This window comes from Macaca nemestrina, chromosome 12, assembly GCF_043159975.1.
Source record: "Macaca nemestrina isolate mMacNem1 chromosome 12, mMacNem.hap1, whole genome shotgun sequence".
Classification (NCBI taxonomy): Eukaryota; Metazoa; Chordata; class Mammalia; order Primates; family Cercopithecidae; genus Macaca; species Macaca nemestrina.
Genome location: NC_092136.1, coordinates 87,369,549 through 87,385,984, shown reverse-complemented (window position 1 = coordinate 87,385,984; position 16,436 = coordinate 87,369,549). Strand labels below are relative to the sequence as shown.

The 16,436-nt window shown below is 37.6% G+C and overlaps 2 long non-coding RNA genes across 4 annotated transcripts in view; one reads left to right on the top strand and one right to left on the bottom strand.

The window, feature by feature from the left end:
• LOC105468888 (uncharacterized) overlaps positions 1-6,546 on the bottom strand; it is a 248,477-nt gene extending 241,931 nt beyond the window's left edge. For all 3 annotated transcript variants that reach the window (XR_011610973.1, XR_979694.3, XR_979692.3), the window contains exon 1: positions 6,325-6,546. This is a non-coding gene — a long non-coding RNA (uncharacterized lncRNA). The remainder of the gene's footprint in view (positions 1-6,324) is intronic.
• Positions 6,547-6,607: 61 nt separating this feature from the next.
• LOC139357349 (uncharacterized) lies at positions 6,608-16,076 on the top strand. The gene is made up of 3 exons (XR_011610343.1): positions 6,608-6,751; positions 6,979-7,145; positions 15,205-16,076. It is a non-coding gene; the product is annotated as an uncharacterized lncRNA (long non-coding RNA).
• The last annotated feature ends 360 nt before the right edge of the window (positions 16,077-16,436 follow it).

The following is a 16,436-nucleotide window of genomic DNA, read 5'->3' as shown; positions in this document are numbered from 1 at the left end:
CTTACTTATTTTGTGTAAGCATCAGTTAAGTTTCAGTAAGGTACAGACATTATACAGTAAACTGAATAAGGGACATTTAATATAAGAAAAAAACAAGTAAAGGAGATCAATTAAGAAGGATTGGTTAAAGAGAACTCTAAAGAATCCAGGAATAGCAAATGCCGGGAAAAGCTGCCACTTCTATGGCTGAGGGAGCGCATCCAAAGAGGGAAAAAACTTGGCAGATCCTCCCCGACTTCCCACCCCTTGCTTCGAGTTGAGATTCAGACTTTGTGGGAGAAAGTGTTGCCAAAGCCCACCAGATAGAGGAAAAGTTCAGTTAGGTGCCTCATGCCAGGGCAGATGATCAGGAAACCACTCCCTGGGAAGTCACTGAAACTCACTGGGGGTTGTGGACCGCTAGGTCTTCCACCCTCACTGCCAACGCCTTCTGGCAAGAAAGCTGGCTGATGGTAAGGAAGGTGTATTCTGGCAGCACACCATAGAAGCCAGAAAAAAAGCACTGAATCCGGGAAGACAATCCTCTCCCTCCTGCAGGATCTCACTAGCACCCTCTACTGACAAGTCCTTACATTGTGCCTGCTGGCAAAGGAGAAACGTCTGCAGGGTTCCCCTTTGGAATTTAAAACTAGGGAAAAGAGGGTGGATTTGGAGCAGAGAAGCAATGACTTGAAAACTGGCACAGTGTATTAATTAGAGTAAGCCATGATAACTGCAGGAACACCTCCAAAGTTTCAATGGCTTCACATAATAAAAGATTCCTTCTCGCTTAAAACGTGACCTGGTCCTAGTCAGGTGACTCTATAAAGCTGCTGTTCTATAAATAGAAACGCAACTATTTAGACGCTTTGTCTTGTGTGGTTCCACTACCTTGGAGCGCTTTGTTTCTGCATACAAACGAGAGAGAGAATATATAATATTAGAGGCATGGTTTAAAGCCAATCCTATAAGGTGTATATGTATTTTGCCCACATTGTGCTGACCAGAACATAGTCAGAAGACTCTACTTTTATGAGAAGCTGGGACATGTACTAGAGAAAAATGAAATAGACAGTAAACATGTAGCGTTATCTCTGACACACTAGATGTCAAATGCTCGTCTGTTAATAAGTTTAAGTTATATGTCTCAGAGTCTTAATTCATCTATAATATAAAAAATAAGATGTCTACTTTGAAATAACACTATGGTATTTAGAGCAATATTATGTAAAGAATTAAACCACAGGGTCACTACATACTTAGACATTCAGTAAATATTAAATTTCCTATATCAGTAATTATCAAGGGTGGAAAAAGAAATGGGCTATATATCAAAATCTCAAAGAAATGGTGATAATAGGGAGAATATTCAGTCTTACTTATAGTTTTATATTTGGAAAACCAGGATATCTAATATTTTGGTAACAGACATCTTAGAAGATTTAAAAATCTTCTGTATTGAGGTATTTAGAGGTTAAATTTACAGCATGCATTTAAAAAGGGAAAGGCATGGCAGATGGGATTATATATAGGAGGAAGTGGAAAGGGCATATGTCTCTGTGGAATGACATATCAGAATCTAGTGTTTGTGAAACCAATGAGGGAAGGGAGGAGACGGGAGTAACAATGTAATATTTATTAGAAGAGAGTGGGTTAAGAAAGGTTGAGAAACTGCTGTAAATGCTTGTTAGGTACTTGCCTGAAATGTGTGCAAGTCTGTATCATCATGCCTCTTTGACTTAACTCATATGCTGGAGAGGAAGTTTCAGAGCAAGGGAGTTTGTCTGAAATCACACTGTCTACATTCAAATCCTAGCATTATTACTTAATATTCATGTGTTCTTGAGCAATCTACTTAACATCTCTGTGGCAGAGACTGCTGGTTGCCACCTAATAACTTTTTCTCCTTCTTACATGAATATATACTTTTTAGCTGGATATTTGAACTCTCAGCTAAATAGTACACTTCAGTCTCCCTTGCAGATGAGTATAGCCATGTGATTAAATTGTGATCAATGTGAAATCAACAGAAATTATGTGCAATTCCTGAGCTTTTTCCTTCAATGAAAAGGAAGTATTGCCCATATTCCTTTGGAATGTGGACATGAAGCTGAGAGCTAGAGCAGTCATCTGTAATTGCAAAGTGGAAGTCTCATTGAGAATGAAAGAGTAAAAAAGACAGAAGGGTTCAGATCCCAGATAATGGTGAGTTGCCCTGCCAACAGTGGACTACCTGCTTGAATATTTTAGGATAGAGGAAAAAACATTATAACCTATTGAAGCTATGGTATTGGAGGTGTCTGATATAGCCTAGCACGTATCCTGGGTAAAACACACTAATTCTCTGGTTTTATAATCTGCAAAATTGGTATGTTAATAATAGTGTCATACGTCCTGGTTCTTGTGAAGATTGACAACAAGGGTAACAATAGCAATATCAGATGCTTATGTAGCCCTCACTCTGTGCCTGGCACAGTTCTAAGAGCTTTACTTGTATGTACTATACAGATGTTTGCTATCATCGTTTTTCTACTTTCTCCATGATCCCCAAGGTGACCATTCCAATTCATCTTTCACTCTTTCTTCACTAAATGCCATTAAAATTACAATTAATATTCAGAGTGTCTGTTTCTATACGGAAAGCAGTATACATTTGTTAATAGTATATAAATATAATAATGTAATTATAAATAGAGATTATATCATTTGAATAACATAATTATGTATATTATTACTTTTATGTGTTGGTTACTTAAAAAACAGCTGTTGATAATATTATCAGCCTTGTGGTCATGAAAATCAAAAACATTTTTTATAGTGTGAAACAGAAACCATGTCTTTATAACATATTTCCTCTTACAACAAATATAAAATATGCATATTAAATAAAATACATAAAATGAATACCAAATTCATGAGTGATGCCCTATTCAAATTAACCTGCCTTTTTGTCTGCCTAAATGAAATTGTATTTAACATGATGTTTTGGGACCTAATTTTTTTCTCTTTATAATGAACATCTTTCTAATTCTTCAAATATTTTTATACATGTACATTATGAAGGTGAATATAAATAATATTATATTAATATATACTGTGGTTTATTTAACCAAACCATTAATGCTGCATATCATTATTGTTAAAAATAAATCATTTTCTTTTAAATGATGTTTCAAAGATAAATGTTTGTTTACTCAATTAATTCCTTGTAACAGATTCTTAGAAGTTAAATTGCTGAATCAAAGATTATGAAAAAATGTTAAACCATCTGAAAATTATTTTCAGAAAGCTTGTATCAATTTCCACTTCCATCAGTGATGTTTAAAAATACCCAAAGAGCACATCAATTTATGACCATCTCTCCTACACATGCTTGTAACCATTGCAGATACCCAGCAGAAGGCCTTTCCATGTGTGTGTTGGGGAGGGAGTGATAAATACATAAGGAGAATGAAAACATTTGCAGACACCAAAAACCCGATGTCAGATTACAGCAATGTCACTTTCTTTTTTTTTTTTTTTTTTTTTAATTTTTTTTTATTTTATTTTATTTTTTTTTAATTATTATTATTATACTTTAAGTTGTAGGGTACATGTGCATAACGTGCAGGTTTGTTACATATGTATACTTGTGCCTTGTTGGTGTGCTGCACCCATCAACTCGTCATTTACATCAGGTATAACTCCCAATGCAATCCCTCCCCCCTCCCCCCTCCCCCCTCCCCATGATAGGCCCCGGTGTGTGATGTTCCCCTTCCTGAGTCCGAGTGATCTCATTGTTCAGTTCCCACCTATGAGTGAGAACATGCGGTGTTTGGTTTTCTGTTCTTGTGATAGTTTGCTAAGAATGATGGTTTCCAGCTGCATCCATGTCCCTACAAAGGACACAAACTCATCCTTTTTGATGGCTGCATAGTATTCCATGGTGTATATGTGCCACATTTTCTTAATCCAATCTGTCACTGATGGACATTTGGGCTGATTCCAAGTCTTTGCTATTGTGAATAGTGCCGCAATAAACATTGCGGCATTATTGCAGCAATGTCACTTTCAATAGGAGAACGGATTAAACTTATATTTTAGTCTCCTCTTTCCTCCTTTTGTCCAGTACCCTTGAGAAAGATCATCTGATTCTCTAGCAGCTGGGGAGAAGTACTATGACAGTAAAGATAAAAGGTAAAGTAAAAAGTAAGTAAATGATAGGGTTTCCTAAGAACTATTTTGTCTACTTGAAATTATAACCTACAGGCTCCTATAAAACCTGCTTGCCCATAATATTTCTAAAATTAATGTCAAGTCTTTGTGTCTTACAGCTTTAAAAAGACATTTATTCTACCAAAGTATTATTACAATTTTCAACAGCTCATAGGATCACCTTAGTTTGTTTTAAATCCATGGCAATAAAGTGTACTTTCCAAAATGCTAGTGAGGTTTACACCTTAACTTTGCATAAACTATAATTCTAATAAGAGAATAAATATAACCTTGAAAATTTCCCCGAGAAATGTTTATTAATCTGTTTTAATCACAGCAGGGAGCCAGATGATTTGATATATTTGATTAGTGGAATATAAAATATGAAATATCAAGGACAATTGGACTATGAATTATAATTTTAACATGCCATCATAAAGACTTTCTTACATGATTTTCTTCCAGTTTTACAGCTCCACACAATCTCACCACTGCCTCCTCTTTTCTGGCACCCTTCAGGAATGCTAGCTAGGCTCCCATAAAAGGGCCATTCCACAGATGTTTTTGATTTATGTTGGCTGACCTTGAATCAGAGTTTACAGCATCTGTCAGCATTGTACGATTCTTTTTCGTTGGATTTGAGTTAACAGGGTGACTTTTTACCTTTACGTGTTTTTAAAAATGTTTGTTTATTGTTTGTTTTTGTGTGTGTGTTTCATTGCTATCAAGGAAAACCATCAAAAATCACTCGTTTTTAAACACTTTTTTTAAGATGAGTCAAGTGCAGTAGTGAGAAGGGAGGAGAGTAAAACAAGGGGTTTGATCTGTAACTGACTGTGAACAATCAGTTAAGATAACTAATTACCTTCAGACCAGCCCAAACACTTTCTGATAAAACCGGAAGAATGAAGTTCCTAATCATGGAATTGCTAAATGGGTTAAATGAGACAACCTATTGGAAGTATTTAGAAGAATCCTTGACATCTTGAACCTCTTGAACTATTAATACAATAAATTATTATATTATTAAAATATTATTTTAATATAAATTGAAATTTAAGTATCACCAAGCAAAAGGCATGCCTTGACCCTATGTACTAAGAGTGTGCTCTGTAACAATCATATATTTAGATTTAGAAAGATTTGACCCAACACTCTTGTCCTAGGAGTATATCAAACATTACTGGCGTGGGAGGTGGCTTAGCTGGGACATCTTAACACATTCTCCTACACGCTAGACTCCCACGAGCAGGGCTTTGTGTTTGGGTGAGGAAGTGTGCACATGACCACAAGTGCCCCCGTGTTGTGCTTTAATTCAACTATGCTTATATTTTGGATTGATTTACTCCCCTTAGGAGAGTCTAATTGATAACAATGGAATGTTAATGTGACTTAAAAATAATTTCCACTTGTATCTATTTGAAGTTCTCTTTCTCTCCTCTCCGTTTGATTTTTGGAGTATCACACCAAGAAAACCTGTGAGACTTAAGAGGAAGTGATGAATTCTGTGAAAATCAAAAAACAAAACAACATAACAAGGAAAGGGATTTCCTTGAGCTCTAGGGCATAAAAGTCATTAAATATTTAATAATAAGCCAGGCTTGATTTAAATCCCAAGAGTTCATTTTCACCATTTTATTGCATTTTTTACATATTATACATAATCAGTAAGATGAAACTGCATAAATAAATTCTCATTCTATTTCAATTATGTTTGATTTTGAAGGATCAAATATAGTTCTATTGGTTTTTAATAATTTTTAAAACAAATAAATGATTAAAGAGCTTTGTTTGAAACAAAGCAAACATATAAGAACATATTTTTATTTCCTTTGGTCCACTCTATGTCCAATTAAAAATATACAAAATTTAGGATTTAATTAGCTTTCATAAAAAGAATCTACTTTTCTTACCAAAAAACAATAGCAACAAAAAGAAAACAAAAAAAAATTATTTTTCAGTGTCATGCCTGGTATGAAGACCCAAAAAGAAGATGGACTATTTTTAAACAATGTAGGATTTGTTTGGTTTTTTTGTACCTGGAGGAGATGTCACAAGCATAAGCAACATATAGGATGCCCTTAGCCATTATCTAATAAATCAAGATTCTAATAAGAATAGCAAGTTGAGTAAGCTGTAAAGCACACTTACAGTGTGGCCTTGGGTTTATTTCACTTATTGAGTCTCAGAGGTGCTTCTGTAAGGCTTTAGTAAAATAGAAAATCCAACCTATTTTACACATTCTTTCAAAAGTTAGGTTGCATTAAAAACAGAGAATGGAAAGATCTTCAGGTTATTATCCCAGCTACTCATTATACGAATGAAACCGAAGTCCAAGAATTTTCAGTGGTGTTTATGAGGTCATGCAACTAGCTAAGATACAGAATATTGGCTAAAAGCCGTATCTCCACTATTCCACTAATATGTCCTGCTACAGAGAGAATGTTAGGTACTGGACATTCTACTTACATTGCTTTATTTAGTTGGCATAGCAAACCTGCAATGTAGACTTAAGTTTTTACTTAACAAATAAACAGAGACTTAGAGAGGTTGAGTTACTTTCACAAGGTCACACAGAGTAAGGATGAATTCAAATCCTATTCTGACTCTGACCTTAGCATTTGTCTTCCTGGTACCCTGCCCCACCTCATTCATAGCAGGCTCTCTATTTCATTGTCCTCTCTAGTGTTGAAATATGTGTCCCTTTCCTGTTTGCTGTGTACCAAATTTCTGACAAGAACCAAGAAGCCAACACCAAATAAGACTCTATTTATTTATTTATGTATTACTGCATCTCTACCCCAGCTGTGCTACAGTGGCTCAGAAGAGGTTCTGAAGCAATTCCGATGTTTAACCATTCCCCCGATAAATCAAATCACAAGGACAGGTAATGGCTTCCTAGAGGTGCTGACTTTGGAAAGAAGAGAAGCATGAACAGTAAAGTATTGATAAAGTGATACTCTTGTAAATTGGTAAGTATATATTTGTATTAAATTCTGAAATCCATCCATTTTACTGATAAGAAAATTGGTTCTGCAATAGTAATGAATTAAGACCCCTGTTTTCCAGAGACGCTATCAGAAGATATTGTCCTTTTTCAGAAGCCCTATCCTGTCCTTTTCTAGATTTTTAGGACTTCTACTTGTGTAGGAATTTCATTATACTTAGAGGAGGTACAGGTTGAGTATGAAAATGTAAAGCTAACAGAGGAAATTAAGGGATGAAGGAACTCAAATTCTTTCTGCAGTAGTGAATGGATTTGGTCCTGGTGTCCTCAACATGTCCCTACTATAGCTCCTTTGTGAGGGCACCACATGGTACACAAAGCTGAGGGCACCACATGGTACACAATACTGTAAGGGGATCAAAGCATCCTTTAAGTATCCTAGCTGTGTTTTGGGAGGGTTCCACTCTTTATTCTTGGTTACTCTTTCCTCTGTGTTTCTGCGGAACTAGGTACAGGTATTACTGACAGTCAAAAATTGTTTTAGGCTCCAAATGCAGACTCAGGAATTTCTTCCTGACAGTTTATAAACTCTTTGGTGCACAGATGGAATGCTTTGTTTCCTCTGTACTTAGCTCACAATCAGGTAGATGCTAAATGCTTGTTGGTTATCTGATTGAATTTGCCCAAGCTGTGCATCTGGAGTTGGATTTGAAACATTCCATTCCCTATAAAGTAATAGGCACTTCATGGGATATTTTGGAATATCCTAGAAAGCCCTGGTAAATAGGAATGGAAAGGAAAGTCTCTTGTCTATGTATAAAACAAGGCCTGTTTTAATTTAGACAGTCCACTATTTGAGCTTTCTGTGTAGAAAACAAAAACATATGGGGATATAGATCTCTTTTTTTCTTGTATAATTTCTCTTACAAAATTTTTTCTATTTAAAAATGTTCACAGGTAGAAGTCTCCATCAACAGATGAATGAATAAAGAAATGTGGGTTTTTTTTTATTTTACAAAATAAAACAGATATGAAAAAAAGAGTCCCCCCTCACCCCTGCCATGACTACACCACTGAAATATTTACTCTGTTGACATTTTGACATGTTTCTAGAATATTTTGTTTTTTTCTTTTATTTTTAAAATTTGAAAATATGGTGTGAAATTATATATGCATTCTTGCCCCAAATAGAATATTTTCTACATACAGAACATTTTAATTAAAACACACACCGGTCCCTTTCTTGCTTTATTTCCTTCCATCATTCCTGCTTCCTTTCTTTTTTTTCTTTATTTTTGTTGTTAAAGAATTATTTCTTCAAATACAACTCATTTATCAACAACTTCTTAGCACTGTTGAGATTGCTGCAGATAAAGCAGTGTATAAACAAAGGCCCTGCTCTCACGTAGGTTTCACTGGTCTAAGTGACCATCTACAGATATATATATATATATAATGTTAGGTGTTAGTGAGTTTTCCACAGAAAGATAAAGTCATGTAAGAGGGAGAGACAGTGATTCTTGGGGTGCTATTTTATGCAGGATAGCCAAAGGAGTCTTCTATGTGGAGATGACAATTGAGCAGAGAACAGGGGGAATTGAGTAACCAAGCCATGAAAATATCTGAGAGAAAAAAAATTATAGACGGAACAGGAAATGTTAAGATCCTGAGGGAAGAACCTGCTTGAAGTTTCCAAGGAACTGTAAAGAGGCCAAAGGGACCTGAAGACACTGAGCCAGGGAGAATAAAGTGAATGAAATAAGAAAGGTATTGGGGAGGGTAAAGATGATGTAGGACATCTTATTTTGATCTTTAATTGGAATAAAATGGAGAAGCAGTAGAAGATACTGAGAAGAGGAATGGAATTATATAACTGAAATTTTAAGAGGGCCACTGTGGATGTTGTGTGAAGAAGAGTTTACAGGGGTCAGAGGTAGAAGCAGAAATGCCATATAGGAGACTCTTGCAATAATCCAAGCAAACGATGATGCTGCCTTAAACCAGGGTGGCAGTGGATGAGGTGCTGAAAGTCAATGAGTGTTGACTTGAAAGCAGAACCAAAGGGATTTCCTGATAGATTGGATGTGAGGTGTGAGAGGAATTAAGGGCGATCCAAAGTTTTTGTCTTGAGTAACTGCAAAAGCTGTGAATAGAGTAGGAGGTGTAGTTGTGATGGTAGGGAGATCAGGAGTCAAATTGGGGGCTTGTTAAATTTGAGATACCAGTTGGAGATAGGTAGTTGGACACAGGATATATAATACTAGAGTTGAGAAGAGACATCAGGTTTAGTTAAAACTTTGGAACTCATCAGCTTATAGATAGTATTTAAAGTTATGGATAATGCAGAAAGTAAATATAAAGAGAAGAAAGAATTCAAGGATTGACTTCTGGGGTAGTCAACCTTTAAAGTTTGAAAAATAAGAAGGAATAGCATAGAAGAGTGAAAGGAGCAGCCAGTCAGTAGGAGGAAAACAGAGTGACTTCCTAGAAGTCAAATGAGAATGTTTCAAGAATACAAGAGCAACTACATCAAAGGCTGTTGATAGGCTGGGAGGATGAGGACTGAGAAGATATCAGTGCGCCTATCAGCAGGTAATTACTGTAACGATGACAGAGGAGTTTCAGTAGAGAATAAGAGAGTGAAGAGAGGAGGTACAAATGTGTAAATATAAACAATTCCCTTGCTTTGAAATGAAGCAGAGAAATGGGATTATATCAGGAATGGTACTGAGATGAATACAGAGCTTTAATTTTGTTTTGTATTTTTGCTTATATCTTGTGTGTTTTAGGATGGGAAATGTGTAGCATGTTTGCACAGTGAAAGAAATACTCCAATAGACTGTGGAGGTGAGGTGAAAATTAATGGTGCAAGAAAAAGAAAGGTGATTATTAGAGTGATGTCTTTGAGTGAGAAGAGATAGGATCTAGGGCATGAGTGGAAGAATTGGCCATAGGTGAAATAATGTTTCTCCATAGTAACTGGTGGGAAGGCAGTGTGTTGCTTTTGCTTTCTCAGTGAAATAACAAGATGAGAGTGAGAGGAGAAAAGCAGATACTGAAGGTTCTAGAATAAATTCAGTCAGTATAGGCTGTCCAAAAGTCTTTGAAGTTGCCCTAGTGTGAAAACTCTGGCCATATGAACGCATGGGGACTCACCAATCTGTATGCTTTCTCAATAAGCCAATCAGATTTCTCTGAAGGAGTTTAATAATCTTGAGAAATATATAGAGAAATATGGTTAATTCATTGTGCTTGGAACAAGGGAAACAAAATTATGTGGTCAACCATCTTGACAATGAAGCCCTACAGCAGGCATCACCAGATGCCCTATACCTTGTATGATCATCTTGTTACAGAATTTTTCCACTATTTATGAGGTCTGGCTGTGAGAAAGAAAGCCTTGTCTTCTTGTGTGATCTTATGTATCTTAGAATGAGCTCTCATGACTCTAGGCATCTTTTCCCAAACTTCAATCATTTAAATTTAATCAGAAGTAGGCTTCTGAATAGAGTCTTTGAAATGTTAACTATTTTCTTTTGAAGGGTATATCATGATTAGGGTACTTATACTAATTTACCATATCTAAGGTGAATATATAATAGAAAATATATGTAATATAATATATATACACATATACATATACATACTAGTTAAATCCATATACATAACATACTCTTTGACATGGTTTAGATGTTTTGCACCCTTTAAATCTCATATTGAAATGTGACCTCAAATGCTGGAGATGGTTCTAGTGGGAGATGTTTGGGTCATTGAAATGGATCTCTCATGAATTTGACTTGGTGCTGTGCTCATAGTGGGAATGAGTGAGTTCTTACTCTGTGAATTCATATGAGATCCAGTTGTTTAAAAGAGCCTGGCATCTATATCCTCTTTCTCTCTCTCAGCCTCCCTCTTGCCATGTGATACACTGGCTCCCCCTTCCCCTTCTTCCATGATTGTAAGCTCCCTGAGGCCTACCACAAGTTGAGCAGATTCTGGTGCTGAGGTAAGAGACTAGCAGGACTTGTTTTTTAGTCACAACTCCGCTGCCCAAAACAGGATATAGTCCAGACAAAATAAAGAAACTCAGTAGGAACCAGAAGATGGCAACAAAAGTAATCTCTACCTCCCCTCATTGCTCACTGGCATAAGATGTTCCCAACAGCACCATGACAATTTACAAATGTCATTACAATGACTTGGAATCTACCACTGCTTTCCATGGCAATGACCCAAAAAATATCGCCTTTTCCTTGAAAGTTCTAAATAACTTACCCCTCAATTTGCATTGACCTGCCTCTTAATTTGCATGTAATTGAAAGTGGGTTTACCAACAGCCTATACAGTTGCCAAGAGCTCATAAATTGGCTCTGGGCACACTACCTGTGAGTTAGCTGACCATAAAGAGCAGTGCTGTTCAAAAAAGATTACTGTCTAACACTATCAGCTCTCACTTGAAATTTTTCCCAGCTAAAACCAAGAACCCTCCCAGGCTAGCCCCAGTGCTGGGGCTTGCCTGTCCTGCAACATTTGGTGGCCACAAAGGAATGAAGATAGCAAATGAAAGGCCGTAACTGATGTGGTGGTGAGACAGCAAAATGGTGGTGATCCACAAAGAGGCAAGACAATGAGAGACAGTGAGAAACAGTCAGATGGCACTCAGAGAGGAGGCAAGAGGTGGCAATCAGCGGTCTGTGGGATGGCAAGACAGCAAGAGGTGATGATTGGTGAGATGGAGAGATGGCAAGAGGTGGCGACTGGTGAGAGATGGCGAGAAGGTGATTAGTGCTACCAAGCTGTAACATTAGCCAAAGTCTCTTTCAAGAGCCATCATCTGTTCTGGCAGAGCTGAGGGAATGGACATGTGACCATAGTGCCATCGCCTCATGTGGGACTTGTCAGTCCAGCCAGTAGGCTATCAGGTCACTGTTTCCTGCATTGCAGTGAAGCCCACCTGGGCTGAGGGAAACTAGAGAGACCTTCAACCAGGTCCCACATGGAAGATTGATTGGCACCATTTTGACTCCTGTGGATGGGTGAATGTCCCTCCATCCCCTGCTCCCAATTGGCTGAATTAGGGAATAAAGCTTCTGGCTAGGTGGTCAGTTTAAATGCTTACATCATTTGGATAACCCGAATCCTGTCCTTGTCACCCCTTCCCCTGGTCCCTCTCCTTGGACTTCATTTTATTGCTCTAGCAGCCATTTTATTTTCAGTTCTAAAATGTATGTTTTGTTTGCAGTTTTGTTTCTTTTATTTGACTTTCTGTTAACCGTACTTGGGCAATTGTTTAAGGCAGGACACGTGTTTGTGAAAGGCCCTTGTTATGCTGACTCTGAGATGCCAGAGTCAAGTTGTTATATGGAGCTAACAAGGCCTTTGGAGTTCACTACTGGCTGCCCCTCAGATGCTCCAGCATTTTGGCATTTGGTGTGGAGATCCTCCTTGGCTTATAGCTGAGCACTGTGGGTGTTTTAGCATTTGGTATTTTTGGCTGCCACCTGGGTGCTACCAGGTTTTTGGCACTGACATTTCCTCCAGAACTCTGGGTTCTGGAGAACTGTGGGCCCACCCTAGGGTAATCTTAGTCTTGCCTTTTCTTGTTTTCTGCCCTAAAATTATTTTCTGTAACATATTTTTTTCTTACTGTTACTTTATTTGCACTTTTCCTTCTATGCTTTGTTTAATAAAAATACTTCTTTGGTCATATTTCATTCACTGGCAAACACTTATAATCCACTTTTTTAATGACTTGCTGCCTATACTTACACTTTCTCTGTAGGAAATGAGAATCTAAAAGGGAAAAATAGCAAAGGCCCATTTGCTGTCCCTCTTGCTATACTTAGAAAAACTTCTGTGTCCAGTAAAAATCCTTGTCAGACATGGGGACAATGACTGGCTTCCCACAGGACTCACCACTAGGATATCTATCAGGCTACTGGAGCACATTTGAATTTGACTAAAGAAAAAGAAACTTATTTTCTATTGCAACACTGTTTGGATTCAATACAAATTAGAAAACCAAGAGATTTGGCCTAAAGATGCTTCTATTAATTATAATGTTATTTTACAATTATACTTATTCCGTAAAAAGGAAGGGAAATGAAAAGAGGACCCTTATGTCCAGGCTTTTATGACCATTTACTGGCTCATGGTACTTCCAGGAAACCATTCCTAAGGAATCTTCTCCTAGCTGCTCCCTCTAGAAGGCTAATACCCTCTCCAGAGTCTCTTTAGTCCCCCAGTTCTAAGGTGGGTCCCACGCATATTCTAATGAAGGATTCCACCCAAGATCATCAGGCACCTGTCCCACTTATCCAGCAAGCCACAGCCTATACATTCTACTGACCAAGAAAGTAAGCCAAACCAGTACCAGGAAGAATGGCGTTCCATATCAACCCTTAAAATCACATCTGTGTCCATTGCAGGAGGTAGCTGATGAAAATGAGGTAAATCTTAGAGTTCATGTGCCATTTTGTATGTGTGATTTGACTTTGTACAGGGAAAAATATGACTACTTTTCAGAGAAACCAGAAAAGAGCATAGAGAGATTTTTTAAGTTGATCATGTTCTTTAACTTTTCATGACTTGTAAGTATTGTCAACTGCTTGCTGTGCCATGGCATGAAAAAAAAAAAAGGAAAAAGTGTGTAGTGAAGCCAGTCAATTGTAACAAGCTTAGAGAAACACCTCAGGAAGAAGAATCCCACTTGGTTTCAGGGTCATTTGGTTGAGGAACTCAGGAAATACATTAATGCAGACCCGACTCCCTAGAAGGGCACTCTCTTCTGGGAATATGTTTTATTACTCAGTCTGCCCCTGACTTGAGGAGGAAGCTACAAAAAGCAGCATTGAAACCTCAAACTCCTATGAGCCAACTCTTAAATGTCGCCTATAAAGTTCACACTAGGGACACCGTAAAAGAGGTGGAAAAAAAGCCAAAAGAAATAACCAAAAAGTACAATTACTAATGTCTGCTTTAAGCCCCCTGCCACCTCAGGGTTGCCCAACAAGAGAGTGTCACAAGATCAGCATCTGGGATGTCAAAGTGACAGCCCCGACATGCCAGCCTCTGCCCCTTATTCCATCTGTCCCTGACATGAGGAGGAAGGTATTTATTTGTTAAATTATCAGAAATGTTTCCTATAATGTTATAGTTTATTTGAAAACTTGTTGGATTTGTATCTCAGAGATTTAACTGTTGTTGCATCTTGCTGCTTTCATCTCTTTTTCTCTATAAGAAGGATTATGATGATGTGTCTATCCTTTAGCTTTTTTTTTTTTTTTTTTTTTTTTGTCAGCTCCTGTGAGTTTTTCTCCTCCAGCTCTGACTGTTTTTGTGACCTGATGCTAAAGCATTTTGTCTTAGAGGACTATGAGAGACATATTTTCCCCGTAATATCTTGAGTCTATGCTTTTGGTTTTTCTTGATGTGTAACCTTATTTTTGGCTTTTAGATTTTGACTCTCACATTGCTTAAAATAAGTTTAAGGACTAGAGATACCTTCCCACCTTCATTCTCATCTGGCCTAGAATGTTTAATTGGCCAAAAGAAATGCCAAAGAAACCTAAAAATAAAAACACTAACTCAGGTCATTACAGGAAACCAGGGGTCAGACACACCTCACCATGCTCCCCCTTGAAATTTAAGCCAGATTTAAATGCCTTTCAATAATTCTGAAATCAAAGTATTGCCCTTTCCCACAAATGAAAATATAGCTCCCCTCTTCAACTAGAAGACTTAGTCTTCCTAAAATCTTTAAAAAAAGATCACCTGATGATTAATTAGAACCAAAATAAAAGGGTCCTTATCAGGTATTGTTAAGTACCCCTACTGCTGTTAAACTTCAGGACATCACTAATCGGGTACAACTGTCCAGAGTTAAACTGTTTCTTATGAATCCCTACAGAGATAAAGGAAGGACACCACAACCTTCATTTGAAAACTCTAGAAAACTTAAGTTTGTTTTACAAATAAGTAGTTAAATAATTGATTCTGTGGGTGGACATAGTAGCATTAATTCTTCTCTTCTGCCTAATTGCAATTTACTTGTTTAACCTCCTAATAAATTTTATATCTTCTAGATTCCACATAAAGATGATGCTAGCACAAAGCTTCCAATCCATCCTGTCTGCTGACCTGGAAAATGAAAACATCCTACTGTTGGTCCCTAGATCAGATATCTAGAGATTCACACACCTCCAATGCTATGCAGGGCCTACAGCATAAAATTGACAAGAAGCTGTTATGGAAGATAGACCACCACCCTTTTTCAGTTCCTGTAATATTAAGGAGAAATATCTTATCTCCAAGTGGGAAATGAGGTAGGAGACCATAAGGACTTTTTTCTAGTCACAACCCTGCTGACCAAAACAGGATCTTGTCCAGACAGGATGAAGTGAAGAAACCATCAGGAACCAGCAAATGGTGATGAAAGCAATCCCTAGGTACCCTCACTGTTCACTGACATAAGACGCTCCCATTAGCACCATGACAGTTTGCAATTGCAATGGTAAGACCCAGAACTTACTGCCCCTTTTCTAGAAAAAATTTCTAAATGACCCACCTCTCAATTTGCATTGACATACCCCTTAATGTGCATGCAATTTAAATTGGGTTTACTGAGAGCCAATACAGTTGCTGAGAGCCAATACAGTTGCCAAGAGCCCATATGTTCCTGACTCTGGGCATATTGCCTATGAATTAGCCCTGCTTTTCAAGGAGAAGTGCCATTCAATAAAAGATTGTTGTCTGACACTACTGACTTGCCCTTGTATCCTTTCCTGGGCAAAACCAAGAACCCTCCTTGGCTAAGCTGCAATGTTGGGGCTCACCTGTTCTGCATCAGTGTTGTGCCTGTACAGCCTGCAGAACAGTAAGTCAAACGAATCTGTCTTATTTATAAATTACCGAGTCTCAGGTATTCCTTTACAGCAATGCAAATGGACTAACACACTCTCTATGATAAAGTATTTCAAATAAATGAAACAATGGCTAAGTGTGGTCTCTTCCCTGAGTAGCCCTTTTTCTGGGCCTAAGTAGCAGGTAAGGTCTCTGTTCAGGGCTCACTGCTTGGACAGATGATCTCAGATACAAGGATTAAGCATTAGGTGTTCTATTCAAGGCACATTCTGCTCAGCAAGTTATATAATGCCTTGTAGTGGCAAAAGAGAACCTACAAATATCCTTCCTCTCTTTCTCCATCTCCTTTACCTGCTAATTCTTAGTTGTATTGAAAGTTGCATTACAAGACTCCTCCTTATAGGACATTTTTGCCTCCCTCCAATTGTCCCCATTACATTGTCCAGTCTGCTTT